This window comes from Dasypus novemcinctus, chromosome 17 (genome assembly GCF_030445035.2).
Source record: "Dasypus novemcinctus isolate mDasNov1 chromosome 17, mDasNov1.1.hap2, whole genome shotgun sequence".
Lineage (NCBI taxonomy): Eukaryota > Metazoa > Chordata > Mammalia > Cingulata > Dasypodidae > Dasypus > Dasypus novemcinctus.
In genome coordinates this window covers 61,794,095-61,822,076 of record NC_080689.1, presented here as the reverse complement: position 1 = coordinate 61,822,076, position 27,982 = coordinate 61,794,095, and the positions used below count along the sequence as shown (strand labels likewise).

Genomic DNA, 27,982 nt, shown 5'->3' with positions numbered 1-27,982 from the left:
GCTCTTATCATTTCAGAAAATGGAGAACAAATTTGGCTACCTGTAAAGAGGATTAAACCCCAGAATGAAGAGATGGGGTCTCCTGCAACTTCTGATAATGGTGATCGTAAGTAATGAAGAAGCTGCCAGTAATTACACTTATTGGGCTTATATACCTAACCCCCCATTACTTAAAGTGTTAACCTGGAAAGATCCATTCTTTCATATATATATCTGAATAAAACCCATATATTCCCTGGACCAATTGATGATTCATTGCCAATTAAACTCTATGAAGAAGGACAAAGAATCAATAATCTCGTATTACCATTTGATTATCGACCCTTATGCATTGGTAACCATCCTTCCTGTATATATGTTAAAAATTGGGCCATAACTATCTTCAAAAATAATAATACTCAGTTTATTGTGACTTTATTTCCCTCTTCCAATTTATTCATGACCAAAAATCCTACTTATGATTGTCCACTAAAAGACAGTAGGGATAAAGAAGGATGGCAAGAGTGCCATATAGGAAGAGGATCTGTCATTTTTAATGATTCCTATGGAATAGTGTGGGAAAGTGCTTCTATGGGGAGTTCCATTGAATATAATGACAGATTTATTTGGCATGGTCTAAATAGTAAAGGACAACAAAAAATATTTTTTACTAAAAATAATAGTGTTTGGAAACAGAAAGGGAAATTAATCCCTTCTCCATGGTGTAATATTACATCTATACACAAGCAGAAGCATCTGTGGAAAGTTTTTCTAGGAATAGCTCCTACTATAGAATGGATTGGGAATAATAGTAAGAATGGTCAATATCTGCATTTAAATCAAATTCATCATCTTCAGGCATGTGTAAGAGATCCTTATGTGTTTGTGGTTGGAAAATTAACTATAACCAAGAATGCTCTATTTTATAAAAGTAGGGCCTTGCATACTTATTTGTCTGAGAACATTTTACAGAATGGAGATTTCATTACAATGACTCGAAGGTGGCGGGGAATGTGGATCCCAGTGCGACTGAACCAAATTTGGCAATCGTCACCTGAGAGTCAACTGCTGTTCCATATGGCTCGAGAAAACCTGAAGCGCTCGAAGCAATTTGTGGGACTGATAATAGCTGGCATCTTAGGAATGATTGGTGTCATTGCAGCTGCCACTATAGCTATCATGGCCTTGCATGAGACGGTGCAGACTCAACAATACATGCATGAATGGCATAAGAATGCTAGTGACTTATGGCATAGTCAAGAATATATTGATGGAGAATTAAACAGTAGAGTTAATAATTTAGAATCAGCTGTTTTGCATATTGGAGATCAATTGTATAATTTAAACTTAAGGGGATTGAAATGTGATTAGAATGAAAGTAAATTTTGTATTACTCCACTTGCTTATAATAATTCTATATTTGATTAGGAAAAGATTAAAAATCATTTAATAGGTCATAAAGGTAATATGTCCTAAGAAATAGAAGAATTACAGAAAAAGATATTAGAAATGTCTCATAATCAGATTTATGTAGCTGAAGATAAGGATATCTTTAATGATTTAATTTCTCATATTAATAAGTTTAATCCAGTAGATTGGTGGAAGTCTCAGCATTTTTTATGAGCATTAGGAATAGGACTTTGTGTATTAATCTTGTTGCTTATTGTGGTTGCTTGTCTGGGACGAGAAATATGCCAAAGACGGCACCATGTCGACGCGATGGGACAAGCTAATAATTTGGTACTTGCTAAAACCCTGATATAATTCCCCATGGTCAGAGCGCTTGGCTGGTAGTCAGTGATGGGTAAGACTCTCAGAGGAGGGCAACCTAAGACAGGCACAGTCACCCTGACTAAAACAAAAAGGGGGATATGTGGGAAACAAAGGCATGTTGTTTCCATGGAAGCAAGTTACTTTCTGACCACTAGGTCATGCTGTCCCTGGAGAGTTACATGCAGGTGGCTAATCTCTCTGGGAAACATAACATTCCAGCAGAACCCAGACTTGATATCTCAAGTAACCTGGACAACAAGATTAATGAGTATATTTGTTTCAATAATATAATAGAACATTATGAGTTTTAGTAACTATCTTATCCACTGTGCACTGTGTTATTTAGAATGAAGTAATGGGAATAGTTAGTTAGAATAGTTGCTGGTTCTCACAATTGCTTGGGGTATATAAAGAAGCCCCCGAGATTAATAAACTATCTGATGACCTTGAGAAATCAATGCTCTCAGAACCCCTGATCCCAATCTCTTTGTCTTTCATTCCCGATACCCTTTGGTCCGTCACTCCGACAAGAAGGGGGGAGGAGTGAAAAACAAATCATCTATTCCTCCATTACAACATCTATCTGTTAATTAAAGACAGTGTGGCAAATATTAAAAAATTGCAAGATGAGAAAGCAAGCATCAGTATTGCCATGAAAATTTGCCTACTTTCCATCAGAACCACTTGCTAATATTTTGGTGAACTTGAGAGTGAGTTTCTAGATTCAGATAGGCTTCACCTGAGGTTTAAGGAAGGGGAACAGCAAAGAGGTGGAGGTTGAAGATAGGGAAGGAGAGAGGGAGGAGAGTCAAATGCATTTTGCATCACTGGCCTTGAAGAAGGTTGGGATGGTACTTGAATCTCTGAGGCTGGGAGGGAGCAGGTGTGGAAGTTGGTGTCCACCCTACTGTGCAGATGTGGGAACATGAAACTGTGAGAGCTGGTATTAACCACATCTGTTTCTGGATTGCATAGGAGGTCACTTGCTAAGGAGGAGGATGCCTGTACGGAACGGGGGGAGAGAAGGAATGGTTGGGAGGAGCTGCTGGAGAGATGGGGGCTGACAAAGGAGGGACTTGGCAGGCAGTGCCAAGCCCCTGTTCTTTACCCTGTCTCCAGTTGAGTCTAAGGAATCACTGGCCATGCAGACCAGTGCCTGGAAGTCTTTCCTCCTTCCTGCTTCTCCTCGAGCCCCACTGCTGCCCTCCTGCTTTAGTATGGACTGAGAGGTGCTCCATCCTGGCTGTGCATTGGAGTCACCCAAGCACATGCCTGGTACTCATGTAAAGAAATCTTATGGATTTTGGTTTGCAATGTAGCATGAGCACCAGGAAGTTTGAAACATGGGTCGGGTTTGGATGACTGGTTCTGATGGATGTCTCTGGCCCAAACGGGATGGTCTTTTTTTCCTGTTGTGCCTTCACATTACATCACTTTGAAATATTTACAATGCAAACCTGAGCCATTGGGTAAAACCCTTCAGGGCCTCCCATTGCTCACAGGGAAAAATCCAAATTCCTTGTCATGGGCATAAGATGTAGTGCTGGAAGCCTCTCCAGGCTCCTCTCCCACCCCTTGCATGGGGGCCATAGCCCAGGTTTTGCAGAGATCAGCTCGAGCCTTGCTGTTTCCTGCCTGCCTGCATCTGTACCTGCCATTTCCCCTGTCTGGAAGGCTTTTCTTGGACCCGATCACTTGGCAAATCTTCCTCAGTTTTTTTTTTTTACTTTTTAAAAGTGATTTTCTGATTATAAATTTTAAATTTTATAGCAGTTGTAGGTTTACAGGAAAATCCTGCAGAAAGTACAGAGCTTTGCCCATGATTAACGTTTTCCCTTAGTGGGTACATTTGTTACAATTGATGAACCAATATTATTATAATCATATGATTAACTATAGTCCATAGTTTAGAGTAGGGTTCACTCTTTGTATTGTACAGCTCTTCATTTTCTTAAAATTTTTTTATTGTGGTAACATATCTATAACATAAAATCTCCCATTTTTACTCTTTCTGTATAGACATTCACCAACATTGTGCAACCATCGTCATCGTTTCTGGCTGGAAGCTTTCCTTGGCTCCAAACGGAAACTCTCTACCAATTAAATATAAATTTCCCATTCCCTACACCTTCAGTTTTGTTTTTTTTTATGACTCATCTCAAGGAACATCTCATCCCAGATTCCCTTGCTAACTGCCCCCCCCAGCCCAGGTGACATAGACGACACCCTCTTTCATGCCTCTATTCTAACCCGTGCATGGCATTTAATTGGTGCATCTTCCATCCCCTTATTACCTTATTACATCTGTCTCATTTCACAAGACTGTAAATTCCTCAAGGACATGAATCTTGTCTTATTGGTCTTTTTATAGCAGTCCCCAGCTCATAGAAGCTAAGGAATGTGGAACAATGAATGTATGAATGTTGAACATACGGATGAAGAAATGAGTGTTGTGGCACCATTTTAAATAGATGCAGTAGAGATGATGTTACAGAGCAGGGTGTGGTGACAAGGAGGGAGGAAAGAGCTGAGACTTGGGGCTCCTGGTGACAGGATGAGCTCTTAGTGTGTGACACCTGTGAGGACAGGCAGAGCAGGTGATGAGGAAGTCCTGGGATAGTAATGGGTGTGGGTAGCCAAAGTGCATGGAGATCAAGTCAAGGAAGTAAGGGAGACTCTGGATGGATGGACAACTTCCTAGACAGATGGTGGGAATTGAGGTGGAGAGGACTGTACAGTGGCAGCAGTGAGATGGGAAATAAAGTGACATGGTCACAAAAAAAATGTCTCAGCAGAGAGTTTTTCTGGGTAGCAGAGCCGAGTGTCCCAGGAGTACTGAGCCAGGAGTCTTGAGCTGCAGCTCTCTGGGGAATTGGGTAGTGGGATAGGGGCGTGGTCTCAGCAGCACTTGCCCTTGGGGAACCGAGCCTCAAGGACGTGGGCCTCAGTGGCCAGCTGCTGGCGGGTTCAGGAAGGCCAGCTCTGGGACATGCACCATCATCCCCCTGTTCCCTCTCCTCCCACCTCTGCTGCAGCTCAGCTTCTCTGGCTGCTCCTGCAAGGCTGGAAGTTCTTCAGGGGGAACTTGTATTACTTTTCTGATGTCAAGAAGTCTTGGAGGAGGCTGAGCAGTTCTGTGTGTCCCAAGGAGCTCACCTGGCATCGGTGACCTCCGAGGAAGAGCAGGTCAGAGCTGGGGGCTTGGGGTGGTTCTGACAGGGTTGGTGTGTGACAAGGGACTTTGGTGCTTTGATCTTCCTCCTCTATGGGAGGGCACAGCCCATAACCTTCATGTCTCCTGTCAAGCAGGGAACAAATGTTGAATTCCTCTGAGCATCTTGCACTGGAGGTGGAAACCTGGACAACAAACCCCACTGTCCTCAATGAGTGGGGAGATTCCTGGAGGTGGACAGATGCCAGCAGCACAGCAGGGCAGAGGTGGGTGGTGGGGTGGGCACCCTGAGAGTGTGAGGGAGCATGCTTTTCCCTCAGCCCCTCAATTCCTTTGGGCTTCCTCTCCAGTCATCAGTCTTGATTTTTTAAATTTTTTTATACCCCCCTACTTGAGGCTTGCTTGCCATCTGCTGTGTCCATTTGCTGTGCATTCTTCTGTGTCTCTGTATTCATTCACTTTAAAATTATCCCACGCCTCCCTTGAGGCTTGCTTGTGGTCTGCTCTCTGTGTCTATTTGCTGCTTGCTTTTCTCTGTTTCTACTTGTCTCCCTTTTTGCTGTGTCCCCTTGCTGAGTCAGCTCTCCTTAGGCCTTGCAGGCCAGCAGCTCTCTGTGAGGTACGGGCGAGCCTGCCTTCACAAAGAGGCCCCAGGACATGAACCCAGGGCCTCCCATATGGTAGATGGAAGCTCATCTGATTGAGCCACAGCCACTTCCACAATCTTGACTTTTTCAAATGAAAAAGTTGAATGTTTTATTAGTAGGATAATAAGCAATAATTACAATATCATATAAGGCTTATGATAACAATGTTACCCTTGAATTACACAATTTTTAGAAGTAGTTTTTATTTTCAGGTCATTTTGTGAATTCTGAATATAATAACTAGATTGTAGCCTAAGTCACAGGGTGCTGTGAAAAAAATACCCTGTATTATGTTTATGTGCAATTATTTCAAAGTTTATTTCAATAGTATAGCTGCAACATGTAGCTTTTCCATTGATCCTGCAAAAAGTTGCCATTTTAAATCTCTATCTACCACAATTGAAAATAACTATTCTGGATGAAGTTGCTTCAGGTTGGTTTATTTTCATTCCTAAATAGATTTTACATATTTCTCAAATGCTGCTTCACTCCATTGTTGAACAAGTTCTGAAGGTTTGCTCAGTGTCTTCTTGATCACCAACCACATGCATAACAAGATTTGTTGATAAGTCCAGGATTTTCTGCAACAACTTCATAAAGTTCTGTTGCTTCTCCTGATAGAGAACAATAGAGTTTGCTAGTAGCTTTTGGGCTTTCCGAAGCACCCTGCTCATCTCGTTTGTTCAGTTTTGTCCCAACTTTGAGAAGACTAGAGGAAACAACATGTCCCAAAGCTTCCTGTGCAAAACTGCTGAGTCCCGCGTTCCAGCACTGTTTTCTGCTGTTATCTGTTCAGGCTTGCCTGTGAATTTCTGCACTGAGAGCAGAGCCGACCGGTGCGCAGCATCCAATTGGCACCGGTGCCCACCCCCATGCCCCTGGCCCACAGGGTGCAGATCAATCTCTATTTTAATGTCAGTCAATCCCATGGCTGTGGAGGGCACGTGAGCAGGAGACCCAGGCTTCCTGGGAAGGCCAAGCACTCACATTCGATTTGAGGAGCACCAATGCCATCGAGGCCCAGGGTGGCCATCTGGTGGGGTCAGTGTCAGGATGTGTCAAGGTTATTAACAAAAGACCTCACTAGCTCTGGTCATTTCAGTTGACGTGACCGCCCAGCCCACAGGGCGCTCCTGACACTGTTCTGTGGGTGTGAAAAAGGCTGTGCTGCACGTGAAGTGTCCTGAGAAACTCTGGCCACATGTTGTCCCAGGACAGCACACCTCGTATCCAGGGCTGGGACTAGGTAGGCACAGTCACGTGACGGGAAGCTGGGTCTCCCCGAGGGGCCCTGGCTGCTGCTTAGACGCTGGACACACCAGGGAAGGACAGGGAGGGGTCCAGCTCTGCAGGATCATGGGTTTCATGGCCCTGCGACCGGGAGGGGATGGCCCGGACTCCTCTCCATATGTCTTGGAGAAGCTGCTCCTCACACCCAGAGTCAGACAACCCACTGTCTCCTCTCTACAGGTGTTTCTGACCAAGTTCACGAGTGCCCCTCACCATGGGATTGGCCTCACTCACAGCGGCAGGTGGGCTCCTGGCGCTGGGTGGACGGGACGCCTTTCAATGCTGCCTTGAGCCAAAGGTGAGTCCATCCATTGGACACACACGTCCAGGCCTGGCTGGAGTTGCGTGTGTGTCCTTGCCCAGTAAGTGTTAGTGCTGTGTGTGTCACAGAGGCACGGAGCCTCGCCTGGATCCCTCCACAGAGGACATCAGGACAGGACAGGGCCTGGGGCTGCAGAGGGTCCTCCTGTTCTCTTCTTTGACTGCTCCCCTTCTTACACCTGCTCAGGCCTTGTTGCAAGGGGCCCTATCTGAAAGGGATCTGAGTGTGAGCTCTGGGGTGGAAGCTGAAAGGTCCCTACCCTCTCCTTTCCCCAACTTGCTGCTTCACAGACACCCTCCCCATCCTTGGATCATCAGTGACTCAGGATGTCCTCAGCCGACCCAGGTCCGCAGGGCAATGCAGCTCTGTCCCTGTTCTGGGGCTGCAAGGGGACTGGGGAGCTGTGTCACTTTAGCTCCATGTGCCCCAGCAGGGACAAGGGCCACTGCCTGTGTCTAGCTGAATAACATCCCTCTGTTTCCAGGTTTTTGAGCAGGGACCAGCTGGACAACTGGACAATGGGAATGGGCACACAGAGGACTGTGTCCATACTCAGCAGATGTGCAATGACATATACTGTGATGCCACCTACCACTGGGTCTGCAAGAAATCCGTGGGCCACGATGTGGCCTGAGTGCAGAGCAGAGCCGAGGGGACCCTCCTGGAGGCCAGCTCTGGGCCTCCTCCGTGCTGCCTGCGAGCCTCTGGCCTCTGCTTGCTCTCTGAGGCTTCCACTTGGCCTCCTGGGTGTCCTGCCTTGAACTGTTGTTTAACACTTTGGAGGCAGGATAGATAGGGACCTAAGGAGGAAGGGGCAGAAAAACCTAACAAGCCTGGCAAGAGAAACTGAGGCATTGGCCTGCTGGCTAGCATGAATGTGCTGAGCACAGGGGCAAATTAGGAAGGGGCAGCTAACAAGCACACACCGTGCAGCTTACAGCACATAGCGCACACCCAGCGGCTCTGTGATCAGGAGGCAACCTCGTTACATGGCGGAAAAGAGGGACAGAGCAAGGGAGGCAGCACCCCCACCCCCACCCACTTTCAGGTTACCTCACGCCTCATTGACAGTGACCAGAGGCTGATCACCGGTGGTCAGCACAGCCTGCAGAGCTCGTGGACAGCAGCCAGAAGCCAACCACCCCCCACCAGCTTCCCCTAACCCAGCCCCTAACCTGCTAAGGGAATTGGATCTCCCAGTAGAGTTCCCCTGCTGTGTCTCAAGTATGCCAATCGGCACCCCTGGAGTCCTGAACCCCCACATATCAGGGGACCTCAGGGGAGAACTTTGCATTTCCTCCCTTGTGTGCATCCCTGCAGGTACACTTCCCTTCTCTTGCTTCACCCCAATAAATTGTTTGCCTGATTAATTTGTGGCTAGTCCTTGAATTCTTTCTCAAGAAGAAGCTGAGAACCTCAGTACTGGCTCTGATCACACTTCAAGATGTTGGCCCCATGTAAGCAGGGGGACCAATGGTGTGCCCTGGTGTGCTCCTCAGTGTCCACCTCCACAACCAGCACAGGCTGTCACACAGCAGGTCCTCAGTCAACACTTGATGAATGAATGAAAGCCCTTTGGGTGTTTTTCTCTTACAGCCCCCCGCCCCCACACTCACCTGCCCTCAGGGTGTGTCTGTCCTGCAATAAGCACACTTTTATTTTTTATTTCAGGGTTTGCAGCTAGTTAGTGCATTGAAAAACAGTAGAGGTTTTTCAATAGGGACTTTGTAAGGGTTCCAATACCCAGGAAGTCCTAGGCATCACTCTGGTTCCCTGGATTTCCTTTGTGTGCATAGGGGACTGGGGCTGGATTTTACTAGCAATTTGCCAACTCCAAAAACCTTTTTTTTCTATTCTTTGGACTTGCCTCATCTCTATCAGAGATTTATATTTGGCTTCAGCCTCTTCCTGAGATCCCCATTCCCCCTTCTAGGGACTCTGCTGTCTGCCAGCTGGGCAAGACATACTACATAGCCTGTGCATAACTTCAAACTTATTTTATACCCAAATGTGTCTAGAAAGCCAGTTGAGAAGTATAAACTCTGTAGGCTTTGGGTACTCAGGGAGGATGCCAGCCAAATGTGTCAAGCCCACCTGGAAGGTGGGGGATATTTAACTCAAGCTCACCTGGAGGAAATAATCTAATACTCAGATAAGACACTTAAACTAAGAAAGAGTCCTGTTGCATACAAGCACTGTTTGACTCCCCACTCATAGCCTCTGAATAAAAGGGACCTAAAAATTCTATTCAGGGCTCTGTATTTATCAGGACAAGAGTCCACCGAGTCTGGCCAGTCAAAACAAATCATCTTCCTTCTCAGAATTCTCATGTCCTGGCCATGGATACCGCCTACACCCGACTGCTCTTTGCTACCACAATACAATGAGGATTTCTAGAATATTCTTTGCTGGGTCTGAGGTCTACCATTCTGTGCATGCACAGGGAACCCTATGCAGATTTCTGGAGCTCTGCCTCTGCAAAGTTCCTCCTCTGTATCCTCTGGCCCCAACTTCCACTGCTCTCAGTCTCCTGAAGCTTCCATCCCACTTGGCCCTTGCCTCAGCTCAGCGAGACTGTCATGCCCCATTTGGAAACCCCTTCTCACAGGACCTGATCTGGAAAGACCCTCCAGGAAGAAACACAGGGGGTTGTAGGGCTTCCTGGTCACAGTTTTGCTTTCCCTGCTTGATGTGGGCTATGGGTGGGAGGCTGTTCATCTCTTCGTAGATCACCTAAGCTGTGTGTGTCCTGACTTGTGGGTGTGGGACAGTGAGAAGCTGCAGCCTTGCCCTTTGTAACCATGGCAACGACTCCTGTTGGGGAGGTAATTTAGCATTGCAAACTCTATATGCATACCAGTCAGTCCAAGGAGACTCTGATGGTGGTGATGCCGAAGCTTAAGGGGACTTGGATTTGGCCTCAAGTGGGAAATATAACATAGCCTCTGCATAAATTCAAAATTATCTAATTCTGTATCCAAGTGTGCCTAGTCTCTAGAAATCCAGTTAAGTGATATAGACCCTATAGGCTGTGAATGTTCAGAAAGGATGTAAGGGTAAATGCCATTTCAAAGTTGCATCTAGAGGGAATGTAGTCGAGATGCTAATTTAAGCTCACCTGAAATGTGGGAGATATGTTAATTCAAACCTACCTGGTACTCAGGCAAACACTTAACTAACAAAGAAGGTCGTTTTCTTTCATAAAAGCACCATTTGACTCCCACCCTGTATAAATGGAACTTGAAAATCTTGTTCAGGGCTCTGGTTTGAAACAGAAATTTCCTGAGTCTGGCCGGCCTTCAATAAACCATTTTTCCTTCTCAAAATCATTCCTGAGTCCTGGCCTTTCTGTACCCAAATAATTGAACCTCTCTTGACTTCTACAACAGGGGAAGAAGGGAAGTTAGAGAATGAGGAGGGTGGAGGTGGGGTGCTGTCCCAGGAATACATGGAGGCAGTGCAGGGGGGCAGAAAGGAGGAAGAAGAAAGCTTTTGAAGAGTTTTTTGGTGTAAAAGAAGAACAGGATACAAGATGAGAGAAGGCCTGAGCATAAGGAATCTTGCATGTCTGCCACTGGTCTGGATAAAGTTCTTTAAGTTTTGGAGAACTTGGGAATTAAAATGCATTGATTTTTATTGTCCAATGGGTATTGCTGTAGAAGTCAAGAGGGTCAAGTATTTGCATACAGAAAGATCAGGACTCAGGAATAATTTTTGGGAAGGAAAAATGACTTATTTACAACCACCCAGGCTCTGAGCTTCTCATTCCAAAAATCCCAACAGGAACAAGATTTTTGAGTTCCTTTCATACAGAGGAAGGGCCAATGGTTCTTTGTCTCAGTGCTCAATAGGCTTGAATTAGCATATATCTTTCACATCCTAGGTAAGCTTTTAGCATGGATGTTTTACATTCTAGACAAGCTTTTAGCACATTTAGGTTGCATTTCCCCTGAATATTTAAAGTTTATAGAGTTAGCATTGCTAAACAGTTTCTCTGGGACTGGAGTTGTTGTCATAGTTACCAAGGGCAGGGCTGCAGTTCTTACTGTTCCAAAGGCACCGCTCACAAAACATACCGCTCAGGTGATCTACGAAAATATGAACAGCCCCCACCCAGAGCCTACATCAGTGTTGCGGCCACAAAGAGGTCGAATAGAAAATGAGTTTTTTAGGTCTGATGTCTCCTTTCAGGTACAGAATTTTAAGTTTATGAAGGAAACAGCCAAGAGGTGTGGTTTGGGGGGAGGCGAACTTGAATTCCCCATTTTAGGTGGCCTGGGCAAAACTAGGGATCTCTAGAACGGGCAAGATTCTGAGAGAGACAGGTGTCCCCAAGAATCAGTCAGATATCTACAAGGAAATGGGAAACGGCTCTTGCAGCCAGACATCCCTGGAGCCAAGTGGTTTCTTCCCACAAGGACGCAGGCATACCGCCTGGCATGGCCCTTGGGGAATGATGGGGATCCTGACCTCACGCTAGGTTTTCCCAGTGGGTTGTCCTGGACAACATGAAAGGAGAGAGAGAGAGACAGCAGGATCATCTGGTGGAGAAATCCGTAACTCAACCAGCCGAGATCCGATGTCCATTGTTGGATGGGCATTCAGCCCTGGAGGAGGGGAGACCCCTCACCAGTCAATCAGTTTCAACAGGACCCCAGTCCCGGGCTTTCGGCACCATATGCTGGAGAAAAATGGTGTTCACTGGGACACGGAGACTGACTGAGCATAAGCAAAGAATTTATTGAGCAGCTCTCCCAACAGAGAGGGTCTGAAGAACAGACTTCAGTCCCCCCACCAGCATGGTGGGGTCTGAAGAGAGACCTCAGCCCCCTCGTGGAAGGTGCAGATGTGAATTTATACAGCACAGCAGTAGGCGGGGAAATGTTGGTTCAGGGGGAGGGGGTTAGGGTCCAAGTACAGCCTTGGGTCAATAAAGGGCTGTAAGAGTGAGTTCTTGTGTATGGCTTGGGGTGGTGGGCTAGGAAGTAGGGTTTTCTTGGAATGCAGGAGAGTTTGATGGCCTGGAAGGGATGAAGGTCCTTCTCTGCTCCATTCTCACAGTGATATGGCTCATGCTTGGGGGGAGAGACGCTGTCTTCCACACGTAGGCAGCTTGCTCAGTCAGTCGGAATGGAGCCACAGCCTGATGACCTGGTAATCATGGCAAATGTCTAACACCATGATTGTTCTTTTCTGGAATTTACTCCTCTTACATTTTTGTTGTTGTTGTATTGGTAAAGCTTCCAGAACAATGTTGCCTGGAAGCAGTGATAGCAGACATCCTTGTCTTGTTCCTTACATTAATGTGACTATTTCTAGTTTTGCGCTATTGCTTATTGCTTGTTGATTTGGGATAATTACTCTTTATAAAGTAAAGGAAATTCCCTTCAGTTCCAAATCAAAAAGAGGTATTTTTAAAATTACAATTGAATGTTGAATTTTACCGAATGGTTTTTCAATGTCTATCAAAATAATAATAATAATCTTTATCCTTTACTCTGTTAACATAGTGAATCACATGAAAAATTTCCTCATGACGAATGACCTTTGCATGTCTTGAATAGCAACCTATTTGGTTATAGTGTATGATTTTCTTAGTATGTTGCTGGAATTTGACTTCCTGATAGTTTATTCATTGTTTTCTTATTTTGTGTCATTTATAACTGTAAGTGAGATGCGTTTATTGATTTCTTGGCCTGTATTTCTTTTCTTTGTTTGAGGGTTTTCTTGCTTTGTGTCATTAGAAGCCAGTATTCAATAATATGTCCTACGTTTTTGGAATTTACTGAGATTTTCTTATTGGTTAGTACATGTTCATTTTCTAAAATTGATCCATAGGCTAAACATTTATTAGATTAGGATTGTAACTTTTAGTATTCAAAGAGACTACAATAAAACATATGTTTTGTCTACTCAACCTGCCAATTTCTCTGATGATTTTTTTTAACTCTTCTAATATGATGATCATTTTGCCACTTTCTCCTTCTATTTCTAATAGCTTTTGCTGTATATATTTCAGTGTTATTATTTAATATGTGAAGATTGATAACCACTAAATCTAAAGACTTCATTATATTTTTTAGGAGATACCAGGGATTGAACCCAGGACCTCGTATCTGAGAGCCATGACCTCAACCACTAAGCTAAATCTGCACTCAGGAATTTTACTTTTTAAGCAATATGCATTCATTCAAGGAATATTTATTGTACCCCTACTATGTAGCAAACACTCTTCTAGGTTTCAGGGATTCATCAGTGAAGCAAACAGATAAAAAGCCCCACCCCAATGAAGCCCGTGTTTCATAAGGAGGCGAGGTAGTGAGCAGCTCAAGTCCCTCCTCAGAGCTGCAGTAAGGAGTCCTGTGGAGCTGGAAATTGGGGGTGTGACAGTCTGGAGGAGCAGGCAGCTGTGCATCATTAATCCAGCCCACCTTAGCCTGGGGCTCTCCAAAGATACAGGGAGAGGTGGTGGACAGAGGCAGGCCAGTGAGAGGGGATTCCAACCCCACCCCCAACCTGCTAACACCCAGGGCCACTTCTCAGGCCTGGACTGGCCCCTTCTCTCCTTCTGAAGGATGCTGAAAATCCCCCAAAAGAATGTCAGAAAGGCATAATTAAGTTCTCTGTAGCCTGACTAGAGCCATCTGAGGGGACAGTGACTACTCAGCTGACTGGAGGGAAGTTTTCAGTTTGTCCTGTGGAATGCCTGCACCGCCCTGCCTGCTCTGTGTGAAACCTGCACAGCTGTCCCCTCCGTGACTCTGGATTCCAGGGATGGACAATGGCCACCACAACTCAACCCCGGAGAGGCAGGGTGTTACTTCTCGCTGCCTGTCTAACTCTCCCTTTCTTAGCTTTAAATGGAAAAAATAAATGTATTATGGAAAGTGCCTACTAGGGGCACTCTGTTTAAAATGGCACCTGTTTTGAGGTCTTCTCATTTCCCTCTCAAGTAGCTAGGAAGACAGAGGAAAAGACAAAACTGGCAGCAGCAGTGGAAACTCACACAGGAGTGACTCCATTGCTGGAGAAGTTGTACCCCTACCTACCATACCCCAGGAGCAGGCCTGAGAAGCATAATATGGAAAAAGTGGACACCCTGCTTTTAAAAAACAGAGCAACTCTGTCCAATCAGAAACAGGCAAAATTTTGGCCTCAGCTTCCCACCCCTCTCCCCTTTGCTCAGAGACCCGGCATCTGCACCATCAGGTAACTAGGCAGCCCTTCCTTTTCTGCAGTGGCACTGTACACTGTGTGCTCCCATCCTTATCCCAAGGACTGACTCCAGCAAGCTGGCATTTAAAAGGACAGCAAGGAATTTAGGACTCAGGGACCAAAATGGCAGTACTTGAGGATGGCATTAGTTTGGACCCAAAAGAAAGGGCTGGAGGCAGGAGCAAACCCAGTGAAAGCAATGTATTCTGAGGTGCAGAGGTGCTCAGATACGTCAGGCAGTCTGGAAAGCAGAAAATCCTTGCTAGGCCATTAGATCAGTGCGAGATGAGTGCAACTGTCATAGGAGCTGTGTACCTCAACCAATGATATCATCAGCCTGGAAGACGATACTTATCCCCTAGTATTCCATAGGAATGTCTAATTCACTCATCTACCTAATCATTCATTCATTCATTCACTCATCAAATACGTATTATGTGGGCAGGATAGTTGTGGCAAAAAAGTGAAAGACTTTGCCTGAACAAGCAGGTTCTTGTTTCCACATGTTTCACTGCAAGCATCATATGTGCATTTGCTTTCTCATTCATTGTCCCACAAATGCCTGTGGAGTAGGTTTTATTTTTCAGAAGAGGAAGTTGAGGCTCAGTGAGAGTATGTGACTTGCCCAAGGTCACATGGCTAGTGTCAGACTCCTGTGTCTGAGTTCTTACCCACAACAGATTTTGAATGATGCCTTTTTTTATTCAGAAAGGATATCAGGCCCTTCTTTCCTTGTTCATGTCACTAGAAGCTTGCATCATATCAGAGGGTTATTATCAGTCAGAGAGTGGGCTCTCTCAGATGTCAAACTCTTCAGGAGTAAGTTAATAGTCCTTTCTGTCCCAGGTCCTAAGACAATGTCTGTCATAGGAGTCATCAATGAATATATTTGAGTGAATGAATACATTAGGAGTAACTATACTTCTTCTGCCTTTAACACAGGGTTATGAGGAACCAATGAGATTTACACAGATGAAAATTTGTGTCAACTAAATGCTATGTGGTGTCAAGGTATCAACACCAGTCACTCTCATGTTTAACATGTTAGCTCACATGAGTTTATGATTGCTTTCCTTCAGAACAGATGGCTAACACACGAGAGGCCAGAAAGTTAGAGCTGGGGTTGCTTCAGGAGGAAGAAGGAATAAAGGGAAGGATGGGGCTCATGTGACTGGGTGCCCGTCTACCATATAGGAGGTCCAGGGATCCATTCCTGGGGTCTCTTGCTGAAGGCAAGCTGGTTCGTGAGGTGAGCTGGCGTGAGCGGAGTGCTGGCCCAAGTAGGAGAGCAGGCCCACGTGGAGAACTGATGCAAGAAAAAGAGACACAGAGGAGAGACAGTAAAAGATGCAGCAGAACAGGGAGCTGAGGTGGTACAAGAGATTGAGCAACCCTCTCCCATTCTGGACGGTCCCAGGATTGGTTCCCAGTGCCGACTAAAGAGAAGACAAGCAGACATAGAAGAACACAGACCCAATGGACACAGAAAGCAGATAGTGAATGCAAACACAATGGGGGAGGGGAGAAATAAATACATAAATCTTAAAAAAAGAAAATAAGCAGTAAAGTCTGGGGTTCTCAAACTGGACTCCTGATGTACACCAGCTTGCCTACTCAAGGGTTTGGCAATAAAATAGAATAATGATATTTTTGCTGTTCTCAAGGAAAACTAAGTGGCTAGGTGAACTATCTCCATTCTAAGCTTCATTCCTACACAAATGGTTCTGGCTGCCTTCTGTCTGCATACCAGAAGATAATATCAAATGTACCTAGGCCAAACAAACTTGTTTTTCTTAAAAAAAAAATCCTTTTTTTTTTTTTTTTTTTTACAAAAGTGGCCGATGTTCACTGTGAAAAATGCGAGCAATGTAAAAGAGGTGATGAACAGATCATATCTCAGTCCCAGACTCGCTGCTTAGGAACCATGGTTTACAATTTGGTGTGTCCTCTTCTTTTTCCTTTGCCCTTCCCTTAGAGAGGGGCATGGCTGGGAGCTGGGGAGGAGGAGGGAGCCAAGGGAGTGGCTGTTGTGCTTAGGAAATTGGCTCTGCACAGCAACTGGGCAAATAAATCACTATATTGAGGATAATGGGGGTCAGGATTCTCACTCTTGGAGAAGGAAATTAAAAATAAGGAAAGGGGGAAGACTAGAGAGAAATCTGAGGTGTTGGGTTGGAATTGGAAATATTAATGTGCACTCATGGCTTTAAAAATAAACACATGCATAAGATACACACACACATAGATGTAGATTTAGGTGTATATGTGTAAGCACACAAGCATTCTGTAGGCTGAATCTGCCCAATGTTTCCTCATGTTGAGACTTAGGTCAGGCCTTCTTGGCAGGGATCCCATAGAAATGGAGCTCGGCTTTTCTCCGTGCATCTCATCAGGAGCTGCATGATGTTACCTGTGCCCCCACTGCTGATGCTAACCTTGATCACCTGGTCAAAGGGGTGCCTGCCAGGTGGTTTCACCCTAAACTGACTAGTTTTCCTTTTGTCATTGAGAACTATTTCGTGAGGAGCAACTCCTTGGTGTCCACTGTTGACTCCCTGATGGTGGCCAAATTGGTGGCATCTATAGTGAGAGAGCACTTTCCCTTCTCCAATTCGTATCAGTATGGGCCCAGGAATTTCTGGAATCAGCATAGCCCAGACACAATGAGGATTTCTTCTTCCTCTTCCTTCTTCCCTCCCTGTTGGAACATCATTTCTGCAGCTTAAATAGTTCAGAAAAAGAATAATGAAAATGGGACAATTCATAGAAAAGGGTGATGGAGCAAATGTGATTAAATAGTAGAAGTGGAGGCAGGAGCTCTCTGTTATTATTCTTTCACCTTTTTCTACAACATTTATGTGAAAATGGATTTCTAAAACCTTGCATTGCAGTCAATTTGTGTCTATGCATACGTGTACGTGCATGTGAATTTACGCATATATACAGATGTCTTTTTGAATACACATGTAGGAATAGGGCTGGAATCGTCTATTATGGACTTGCTTCCCTCCCGCCCCCGGCCCCGCCCGGGGATGGCAGGTGCAGTCAATTTCAGGAACCAGTGCTGTTCGTCAAGGCTCATGGTAATCACTGGTGGAGCTAGTTAAAAGCCGATCCATGCCTTAACCCTGGCGGCCCAATTTTCCCTGAGCGCGGCCTCTCCTCTGCCCAGCAGGGCAGGGGCTGTGGAGGGCGGGCCCGGCCTCGCGCTCAGCCATAGACGCTGCGCCTGAGCCGTCAGGGCCCAGCCCGGCGCCGCCGCCTTCCTGGACGCCCCGGAGGCCGAGGTGCTGGAGGACGTGCTGCGGGAGCAGTTCGGGCCGCTGCCCAGCTGGCTGCCACCTGCCGGCTCAGGCGTCTGCCCTCGGCGACTCCTCGGCGACCCAGGACGTGCAGTTGGCGCTGGAGCGGCGGCGCGGGGCCAAGGCCAAGGAGCGCGGGCGTCCAGGGCCGTCGCTGCTCCGCCGCCCCCACCCCTTCCCGCGGGCGGGCTGGCCCTGCCCTCTCAGCCTCCCCGGGCAGCCTCGCTCCCCGCGGCTTTGGACCTCCTGAGGTCCCCCTCGTGCGCCTGGTTGGCGGGGGAGAGAAGGTGGCTTTGGTGCCCCTACCATAGCCGGCTGCTTTTTGAGCGCCTCTCGTGTGGCCTCCTCACCGCCTGGCCTTGGGCGGGAACCGGGTCCCGGAGGGGGACAGCTGAGGCTCCTGACAGCTGCAAAAATGTCTCCACCGACAGGTGCTTTTAAAGAGCTCATTAGTACAGGTACGTTGAGCCTCAGTTTCCCGATCGTGTGAGCTGGTCCAGTGCTCAGGTCGCAAAGGATGCCCCCTTCCACATTTTCCTCCACAATTCGGTCTCAAAGTAAATCCTTGGTGGTGTCCAGGGGGAGCCAGTTCCTCTAGGGCCTGTGTCCTCCAGGGACAAGGTCATCAGAGTTCCAGGACTTTAGAGCTGGAAAAGAGGGTGGTGAGGTGTCACACTCCAGTAAAATGAGGTGCTGGTAGCCCAGGGCCTCTGGCCTCTCTGACAAAAAAAAAGAGTCACCTCAAGCTACGTTTCAAGTGTCGTCAACTACAGATTCTTTGGCCACTATAACATTAGCTCAGCTAGAAAAGTTTGAAGTGTTGGTGGCACAGTGCCTGAGTAGACAAGTGTGTGTCCATTTTAGTCATTAGTACCATTTACTGATGACTTTCTAAGCCTGCGATGCTTGGTGAGGTATTTTTACCTGTCAGTACATTATTCACCACAAAAAGCTGCAAGGTTGGTGTTCTCCACTTTGCAGCTAAACAACCCGAGGCTGAGTGATTTAAATACCCTACAGGCTTTATAAAGGTAGTGAATGGGGGAGGGGGTTTTCCATCCTGGTGTAGTTGACTTGGAGTTTTTAACAAAGACTTCCTAGTGCTTCTCTACTACAGTGCATTGGGTGCCCTCTCCAGTGGGTGGGGGACGGTCAAGGGACGATGTAGACGTACCCCCTGGCTCAGCCACAGTGCTGAGTTTTGCTGCTCCTTTTGCCCTGAAAGTCTCTGCCAGTGGAAGGAACTACTGCTCTTCAGAATATGCCTGCTTAGATTCGCCAGCCAGCTAAAAGGGCTGTAGACATGAGCTGCACAGCCCCGTTCCATGGGTTCGGGAGGTATATGTACAAATTAGCTTCTCTGTGTCACTGTACCTTTTTGTTTTCTAGATAAAAATCTCAGTCGTGTTTTCGTCAAACTGAAGGCACTTGTGCCATTCCTTCCACAAAGCAGGAAGCCTAGCAAAGTTGATGTCATTAAAGGGGCAACTGAATACATACAAATTCTCAGTGATGTGTTGGAAGGAGCCAAAGATGCTGAGGTAAAGCCTTAGGAATTCAGAATGTCACTAGCTATCATCTAATGAGCCTTTTCTGTGTGCCTGGTACTTGATGTATACTTCCAGTTCGTGTCTGACAATTCTGTCAGCTAGTTCCAATCCCTGTTTTATAGAAGGAGCAACTAAAATTAAGACCACAGAGCTAAGAAATGTCAAGGCTGAGATTTGAATCCAGGTTTACATGAGCTTTGCTCACATTCCTAACCATCTATACACTTAGCTCTTGCCACTGTCCAGGGCACCTGGATGATAAATGCTAAGTACTTAACTGAACCTTGGCATGTAGAGAGCCTGTTTTGCAAAATGAAACCCCGGGTATCACTGCCGTTATCAGAGTGGCATAGCTCAGAAGTGTCCAAAAGGCATTGGAAGGCTGGGCTGGTTTTATGGGCTTGTTCTACAGAAGGTGTGAAAATGAATCAATAAAGGGAAGGTGAGAGACCTTAGAAGTGAGCCCCAGGGAACACCTGTTGGCTAGAGGAAGGAGGAGCCATGAGAAAGAAGGTAGGGGAGCCAAGGTGGGGTCAAAAGATGCAGGAGGAGAGAGTTTTGGCCACCATGGGAAGCTGTGAGAAGCTACAGGGGTGCTGAGGTAGCAACCAGATTCAGCATTTGTTAGTAGAGGAGTGGGCTGGAAGTCAACTTGTACAGAGAGGGTTGAGGGAATATTATTGGTAAAGATTTGGTGTCCAAGCAGAGAAAAGTCACAAAGTTCAAGTTCCAGTCAACCTGCAAGTCTGATAGAAGAGGGATGAAAAGAATGGAAGCAAGAGAAAAGCCGTCAGATCAAGTGAAGGTCATAGGTTTGTATTTAAAGACAGATGAGGAGAGAGAAAAGAGAAGAGAAATATTTTGCCAAGTTTGGGCAGAAACAGCCAGGTGTACAATGTGTTGCTGAATTGGTTCTTTCCTTCTGCTTGTCCCCCAGTACTGGTCAGGTGGTGCTAGGAGGACACATCCTGCAATGGGAATCGATTGTCTATTGGCCAAAGCGAATGGTTGGGTTGTGGTGTGGTCACAGTGTTTAGACTTGTGCAGGTGGCTGCCTTAGGTTTTCCTTGTGTTTTGTACAACAAAAATGATTTTTTTTTCTGCTTAAAGGCAGAGCAGTTAAGATTTTCCTATGCTGTAATATTTAGTTGCCCAGTACAGAAGATCTTAAGGTTATAGAATAATAGAATTAGTCAACTGGGTAAAACTTTTCTCTTCATACCTTCAATATTGCCCTTACTGCTTAAATGAAACTTGGTCAGTTAAACCTCTGGAATATATTGATTTAAATTGCCAAACTCAGAGGAGGAGGCAAGATGGTCGCTGAGTGAACTTGCCTTAGCAGTCTGTCCCGGGAAGAGATGGCTGGGCGCGGCTGCAGGTTCTCCAAGGCGGGGCTTTTTCAGGATTTTTGCAGGGCAGAAGTGCCTGGACATCGATTGGGTGGAAAGGTAACGGAGAGGATTGGTCTAGTAGATATAATTTGGGTTCTATTGCCTGCAGGTGAGACCCGCGCACGGGCTCCTCCCTATTAGGGGTGAGGGGAACCCCGGTCCTGCCCGGCGGCTCAGCTTTTAGATGGGTCTGAGGTGCTAAGGAGTTCGCGAGTTCTGGGCGAGCTGTTGGCGGGTTGATGCGACGGGTCGCCTTTGTGGATCGATTTGGGAAGATAGACGGTGTTTTGTTGTGAAGCGGGAGAAACTTTTGATTGCGAACACAAACAATAGCGCTTTTGCCTGAAGCCCCGCCCCCAAAAGCCCGGCAGCCGATCTCCAACCCAAATAGGCTGTAGGCAATAAAGAGACGTAAATGGAAAATTGTTTTAGGCTGCGGTAAGGGAGGGGGACACGTCTGGAAGCCGATTAGGGAATATTCTGCGAAGCTTGGGAATTCCGGTTTTGGAATCTGTTTTCGGTGTCACAGGCCAGGCTTAGGATCTGTACTAGTAAAGTGGCTGCGGTGTAGAGGCGCCCTCTAGTGGCAGTGGTTTGGAATCACAGGACGGGAGCTGTCCAAAAGCTGAAGTGAGATATACCAATACTAATGAGCCCAGATAAGTAAGTGAATTGCAGGGTTCAGTCATAATATAGAGTTTGCGGATCTGACTTCCCCCATAGGGCTGGCACCCAGCTGTGGGGATCCCTGAGGGCTGTGTTACACTGTGGGGCTCCCAGGCTTCCTGTCGACCAGATTGGAGGTTGCCAGGCCTGAATTCCCTAAACTCTGGTGGCCCACCCCACAGAGACTCACACCTCTTGAGTCCTCAATATCTCAGACTTTCCATCCCTGAATCCATCACGCACTGAGGTTCATCTGAGGTCCTTAAATGCCCTAGCCTTCAATGTTGACGTTTTTTTCTTTATCGTTTCATTTTGTTTTGTTTTTATTTTCATTTTGACTTATTCTTTACTTTTTTCAATTCCCTGATTGCTAACACCGCATTATCCCCTAGTCTTCTCTCACAGCGTATCCCCCAAAGTCTTTTTTTACTCAGTTATTTAAGGTTTTTTTTTGTGTGTGTGGTAGGTGCTGTGTAGTGGGTGTTTTAATTCTGGTTCGTGTATATCTGTTTTTTTTTTTTTTCTTTCCCCTACCTGTTCCCCACCCTGTGCCCACCCTCTTTTCCTTTCTTCCTCTCGTCCCTTCCCCCCCCCTTTTTTTTCTTTTTTCTTTTTTTCTGTTGTCTCTCTCCCTCTTGTCCCTCATATTCTACTTAGTTTATTTTAACTCAGTTATACAATAGGTGCGGCAGGAAACACCTCACATTCGCTGGGTTTTCTCATCCTCCACTGCCTCATTTCTGTGTGAACTGATTTAGGCTACCTACACTATCCTCTTTCCCCTACATCTTGATATCTGCCACCATCTACTGTCTCTCCTATATTCCACCTCCCACCTCCCTTTCTTCGATCCACGAAGGGTCTAAGTCTTAATTCCTAATACCTTTGTTTTGTTTTCTGTCTGTTATCCACTCTTGAAACTATTACCTTTCTTTGCTCTTTCCCTCTCTCATGAAAACAATAGCTTTTTAGCTCATACCATATCCCTCCCATATTCAATCATCTACCTCATAATAAGTACTCTACCTACTGCTATAACTCTACACAATTTACATGAATCTAACCTCCATCCTCCCAGAACTCATATTCTTGCTTTGTTAACATATATCACCAATACTACTTTACACTTTTCCCTTGCTTACACAATTGCCTTTCCCCAACACTAATACTTACCTTTAAAGTGAACTTAACCAACAAGAAGAAATTAGAATAAGAAGAAAAAAGTGACAAAGAGAAGATATAACACCTATGCAAAAATAACAGCTAATTAACCTCCAAGAGTAGACAAAGAAGCTAAGGAACTGATTAAATCCGTCAAGAGAAAGAGATGACCAGAAAGCAACAAAAATCTACAAACCAAACCAGTAATCAGGAAAACATGGCTGAATCCATTCAACAAACCAAAAATCATGAAGGGGAGCAAAACTTTGCACAAGCAATGAAAGATCTCAGAACATTTATCACCGACAAATTTGACAAAGTAATGAAAGAGGTTAACAACATGAAGACATCACTTGGAGGGGAAATTGCAGACATATGCAAAAACATAACAGATATGATGGGAATGAACACCACAGTTCAAGAAATCAAAAATACACTTGCAGCAAATATCAGCAGACTAGAAGAGACAGAGCAGAGAATTAGTGATGTGGAAGATAGTACATCAGAAATCAAACAGATAGTAGAAGGGGTCAATAAGAAGATAGAAAAAATCCAGGTAGGACTTAGGGACCTGAATGACAATGCAAAATGCTCAAACATATGTATTATAGGCATTCCAGAAGGTGAAGAGAAGGGAAAGGGGTCAGAAGGAGTGTTGCAGGAAATAATGGCTGAAAACTTCCCAAATCTACTGAAAGAGACAGATGTGCATATCTGTGGTCACCCCTCGGGCTGAAGTGTGGTTTGCTGGCCTGGCGGGGGAGCGGCTGCGGCAGGCCAAGCCGCTGCCCCCATAATAGGGTGGCTGGTCGGACTCACTGCCACCCCTGAAGGGAGCTCGGCATGGGCGCAGAGTGCCCTCGGGTCTCCCCTTCTCGGCAGCCATGCTTCCGCGGCCACCCCTCCTCCCAGATAGCGCCACACGATGCCTTCTTTCTCCCTGCGCAGGCGCAGGGCGGAAAATTCCAGTCTGCCCTTTTCCCCGCCCCCGACAACAGCAACAGCCAGGCATGGGCGGAAAAATCCAGTCTGCCCTTTCCCCTCCCCCGACAGCAGCAACAGCCAGGCGTGGGCGGAAAAATCCAGTCTGCCCTTTCCCCTCCCCCGACAGCAGCAACAGCCAGGCGTGGGCGGAAAAATCCAGTCTGCCCTTTTCCCTTCCCCGGACAGCAGCAACAGCCAGGCGTGGGCGGGAAACTCAAGTCTGCCCTCTACCCCAGCAACAGCAGCCACCAATCACTAAACCCTGCCACTTCCCCCAGCAACAGCGACAGCCAATCCCTAACCACCACCTCTCCCCCGTCCAGTACCGCCCACTGACCTTTCGCCGGCAACCAATCAGAACAGGGCGTGGCTTCGACCAATCAGCCTTCCCCAGCCCCTATAAAACTGTTGCCTCTCCCTCAATAAAGTGGACTTGCGTGTTTACCTTGTCTCCGCGGTAGTTCTTCTGCCGTGCGCCCTCCAGTCCTGAGAGCCCCCGACAAGGGCCTGGCCTCCCTTGTCCCCAGTTCGTCGCCTGCTTCTCCGGGCGACCCCTTCGTCGCCTGCTTCTCCGGGCGACCCCTTCGTCGCCGGCTTCGCCGGGCGACCCCTTCGTCGCCGGCTTCGCCGGGCGACCCCGTCAGCCGAACCGCGCAACCCCTTGTGAGACCGATCCCTCGTCTGCTGCCGGACCGACCCCTCGTCCCAAGTGGGACCAACCCCTCGTCCCAAGCGGGACCGACCCCTCGTCCAGAGCTGGACCGACCCCTCGTCCGCAGCCAGACCCCACCTCTACCGACCGAGCAAGCCGCCGCAGTTGGCGCCCAACGTGGGGCAAGGCAACCCCACCACAGCCTCACTCCATAACCTGGCAGCCCCCCCCTCCTCTCTTCTCACCTTGGGACTTCTCTCGTGCAACATTGCTGCTACCTGAGCCTTGGCTACCTCATATGATCCACGGCGGTCTGGGAGAATCGCTGGATGGCTTTCTCCTTCCATGTCGGGGGCTTATACCGACCCGCTATGATTAAGAGGAGCCTTGGATTTCTTGGGAGCGCGCGCTTGCATGTCTGAAGTAATCCTACCACAGCCCTACGCCCTCCTCTCTTCTCACCTTGGGACTTCTCTCGTGCAACATTGCTGCTACCTGAGCCTTGGCTACCTCATACGATCCACGGCGGTCTGGGAGAATCGCTGGATGGCTTTCTCCTTCCATGTCGGGGGCTTATACCGACCCGCTATGATTAAGAGGAGCCTTGGATTTCTCGGGAGCACGCGCTTGCACGTCTGAAGTAACCCTACCATAGCCCTACGCTCTCCTCTCTTCTCACCCCTATCTTTTCGCTCTGCATTGCTGCTCCTGAACCTTGGTGACCTCATATGATCCATGGCGGTCTGGGAGAATCGCTGGATGGCTTTCTCCTTCCATGTCGGGGGCTTATACCGACCCGCTATGATTAAGAGGCGCCAATAAAACTCTCAGGAGCGCGTGCCTGAGCACCTCCACCCCGCCTTCACCTCTGCCTCCTCCCCTCTGCGCTTGCTCCCCTTTGCCTTGCTCCACTGCTCGTCGTCCCGCCCTCCCCTCGTCAGGGCCTTCTCTTGGCCCGCGACCACCGTCGGAGCCCCACCGGCTCCGACCCCTCGTCTCACCGCGCACCTCGGCTCCCATCGCCGCGCTCTCAAGGTAAGGGCCCCTTTTCTTATCGGCTCCAAAAGGCCATTAGCAATGGGTAACATCCTATCTGCTAAGCAAGCCCCACAAGTTCGGGCTCTCGCCGGTCTCCTAGACACTCACCGGTGTAAGATCTCTTTCAAACAGCTTCAAGTATATTGGGACCTTTTTCTCCCCTTTAATCCGTGGCTTACCATGTGTCGGCTCTGGGACCCGGACACCTACACTCGCCTTATAGATAGGGTCACTTTTGCTGTGGAGCAGGAAGGTAAAAGATTCCCTCCTGGCTTATTACAGGCAACATGAAGTCCACAAGAAATCTTGAAGGGTATAATCTATGATATGCTATATAAAAAAAGATTTAAAAGGAGCTATACCAAGAAAGTAAGAATTATGAGTCAACTGTAAATAAATTATATATTTCTGTTGATGTGTTGTAATTGTTCTGTGTTTGTCTGTCTGTTCGTTCAATGTCAACGTATATTGTGATACCTCCGGATGGTAAATATAAATTACTAGAAATCTTTAAAAGAGCTCTATTCAAATGGCCAAAAATTAAATAAGCGCTTATATTAATACTTAAGTTTATTATATTAATACATAAGTTTAAATGTTAATAAGATATCTACAATTAAAAAAAATTGTAAGTCTTAATTAACAAAATTAACTGTACGTCTTCATAAAAAGTTGTTCTTGCCTAGATTAAAATGAATAACTTATTTTTCTTCACAGGATAATATGAAGAATGTAAAACTTATATGAATATTAAAAAGGTTAAAAGTTTGTAAAAATGCTAACGGAAATGTAATAAGTTTTGCAAAAAGACGTATTTTGTCCTAAAGTAAGATGGCTAATTTTTCATAAACTCTTGAAACTTAATTTGCATGCGGCAAGTGTAAAAGGTATTGTGATAACTTTACGTGGGGGAATGTGTTCTGTAAAGATAAAATTTATCTTCAATAGTTTACATTAAGGTATTAAATGGCTAATTCCAAAAGGTCATTCTTAAATATATATATAAAACTAAATTGATGATAATAATAATAAAAGGTAATTTTATAACAGGAAAGATTAACAGCAACCAAGCTCCCCTACCAACTTGCTTTTAGGAAACGGTTTCTAATATTGCATGCTACTAAGTATTTAAAGAAAAGTTATTCTTAAGGAAACAGAAGATGATTTTGTCTTTGCAGCCATTGTCTATTTAGCAACACCCCTCGCTATAGGCCTAGCCACTGTTGCGCTGGACGATTGGAACCTTAAACAAAGACTCCTCCTCACTGTCATCTTCCTATCTATCGTTACTATATTTACTGCCCTCATTCTCCTTCGTTTATAAAGCAGTCTCCTACAAACCACAAAGCTTCTGTCTTAAACATACCATTCTCAACCCTATCCTCTAAATGATCTTCTCACTTCCCCCACAGCCTTTAATACTCTATTTCTTCCTCATAACCTTTGCTTTCTTGATAATATTTTCCGCCATCTGTCTAGCCACTACCACCCCAGAAGATTGTAACCACGGCCCCCCATGCCGCCATCGCTCTCAAGCAGCTCCAGCCCCGCGAAACGGCCCGCAACCCGCTTTCCCCGGCCCGCGGCCTGCTTTCTAGCATCCAATAACGCTTCTGCTCTTGCCTCCCCATACTTCTGCGGAGCTTCCTCCTGTCTCGACCTCACTCCTCTTCTCAGCCATCCAAAGCGTCCTTTCTCGTCCCCCGTCCCCCTCCTTTTTTCGCTTGAACCCCTACTGCGTTGCAGATTGGGCCGCCCCATGTCGGCCCGCCCCATTAACATCGGCCTCTCTCGCACCCGTGAAGACTTTGGCCTTCTTATTGTCCTCGCCTACGTCTCCACCACTCCCGACGCTGCCGCCACCACCATCGCTGGTGCCCTGACGCGACTTGTCCTCACTGCTGCGATCCTCCAGACCATCACACAGTCTGCCTCTACCGCTCTTCGCCGCCAAGAAGAGATCAACTACCTGTAACGCGCTGTCACCCTGGACTTTTAACAAGCAGATGGACCTTATAGCCACCGAGATCAACAAGAATTGGACATTGGCCACCCTTGCTTGCAACGGCAAGATACTGCCCCCCAAATTGTACATTTATATCCCCGGCATACTCACCTCCCTCTTCAGCCCTGCTTCCCTCATTGCTTGCTGCCTCTTGGGCCTCGGCTATTTGCTACTGCTGCCATCCTGGCCTTTATTTGAAAAGAAGGGGGAAATGTGGTCACCCCTCGGGCTGAAGTGTGGTTTGCTGGCCTGGCGGGGGAGCGGCTGCGGCAGGCCAAGCCGCTGCCCCCATAATAGGGTGGCTGGTCGGACTCACTGCCACCCCTGAAGGGAGCTCGGCATGGGCGCAGAGTGCCCTCGGGTCTCCCCTTCTCGGCAGCCATGCTTCCGCGGCCGCCCCTCCTCCCAGATAGCGCCACACGATGCCTTCTTTCTCCCTGCGCAGGCGCAGGGCAGAAAATTCCAGTCTGCCCTTTTCCCCGCCCCCGACAACAGCAACAGCCAGGCATGGGCGGAAAAATCCAGTCTGCCCTTTCCCCTCCCCCGACAGCAGCAACAGCCAGGCGTGGGCGGAAAAATCCAGTCTGCCCTTTCCCCTCCCCCGACAGCAGCAACAGCCAGGCGTGGGCGGAAAAATCCAGTCTGCCCTTTTCCCTTCCCCGGACAGCAGCAACAGCCAGGCGTGGGCGGGAAACTCAAGTCTGCCCTCTACCCCAGCAACAGCAGCCACCAATCACTAAACCCTGCCACTTCCCCCAGCAACAGCGACAGCCAATCCCTAACCACCACCTCTCCCCCGTCCAGTACCGCCCACTGACCTTTCGCCGGCAAC

The 27,982-nt window shown here is 47.1% G+C and overlaps 1 long non-coding RNA gene and 1 pseudogene across 3 annotated transcripts in view; both read left to right on the top strand.

Annotated features, from left to right (window-relative positions):
* The window catches only part of LOC131272996 (uncharacterized), a 41,162-nt gene extending 32,609 nt beyond the window's left edge, over window positions 1-8,553 (top strand). For all 3 annotated transcript variants that reach the window (XR_011646158.1, XR_011646157.1, XR_011646156.1), the window contains 4 exons: window positions 17-4,938; window positions 5,062-5,190; window positions 7,042-7,159; window positions 7,668-8,553. This is a non-coding gene — a long non-coding RNA (uncharacterized lncRNA). The remainder of the gene's footprint in view (window positions 1-16; window positions 4,939-5,061; window positions 5,191-7,041; window positions 7,160-7,667) is intronic.
* Window positions 8,554-12,313: 3,760 nt separating this feature from the next.
* Window positions 12,314-27,982, top strand: part of LOC131273755 (factor in the germline alpha-like) — a 43,179-nt pseudogene continuing 27,510 nt past the window's right edge.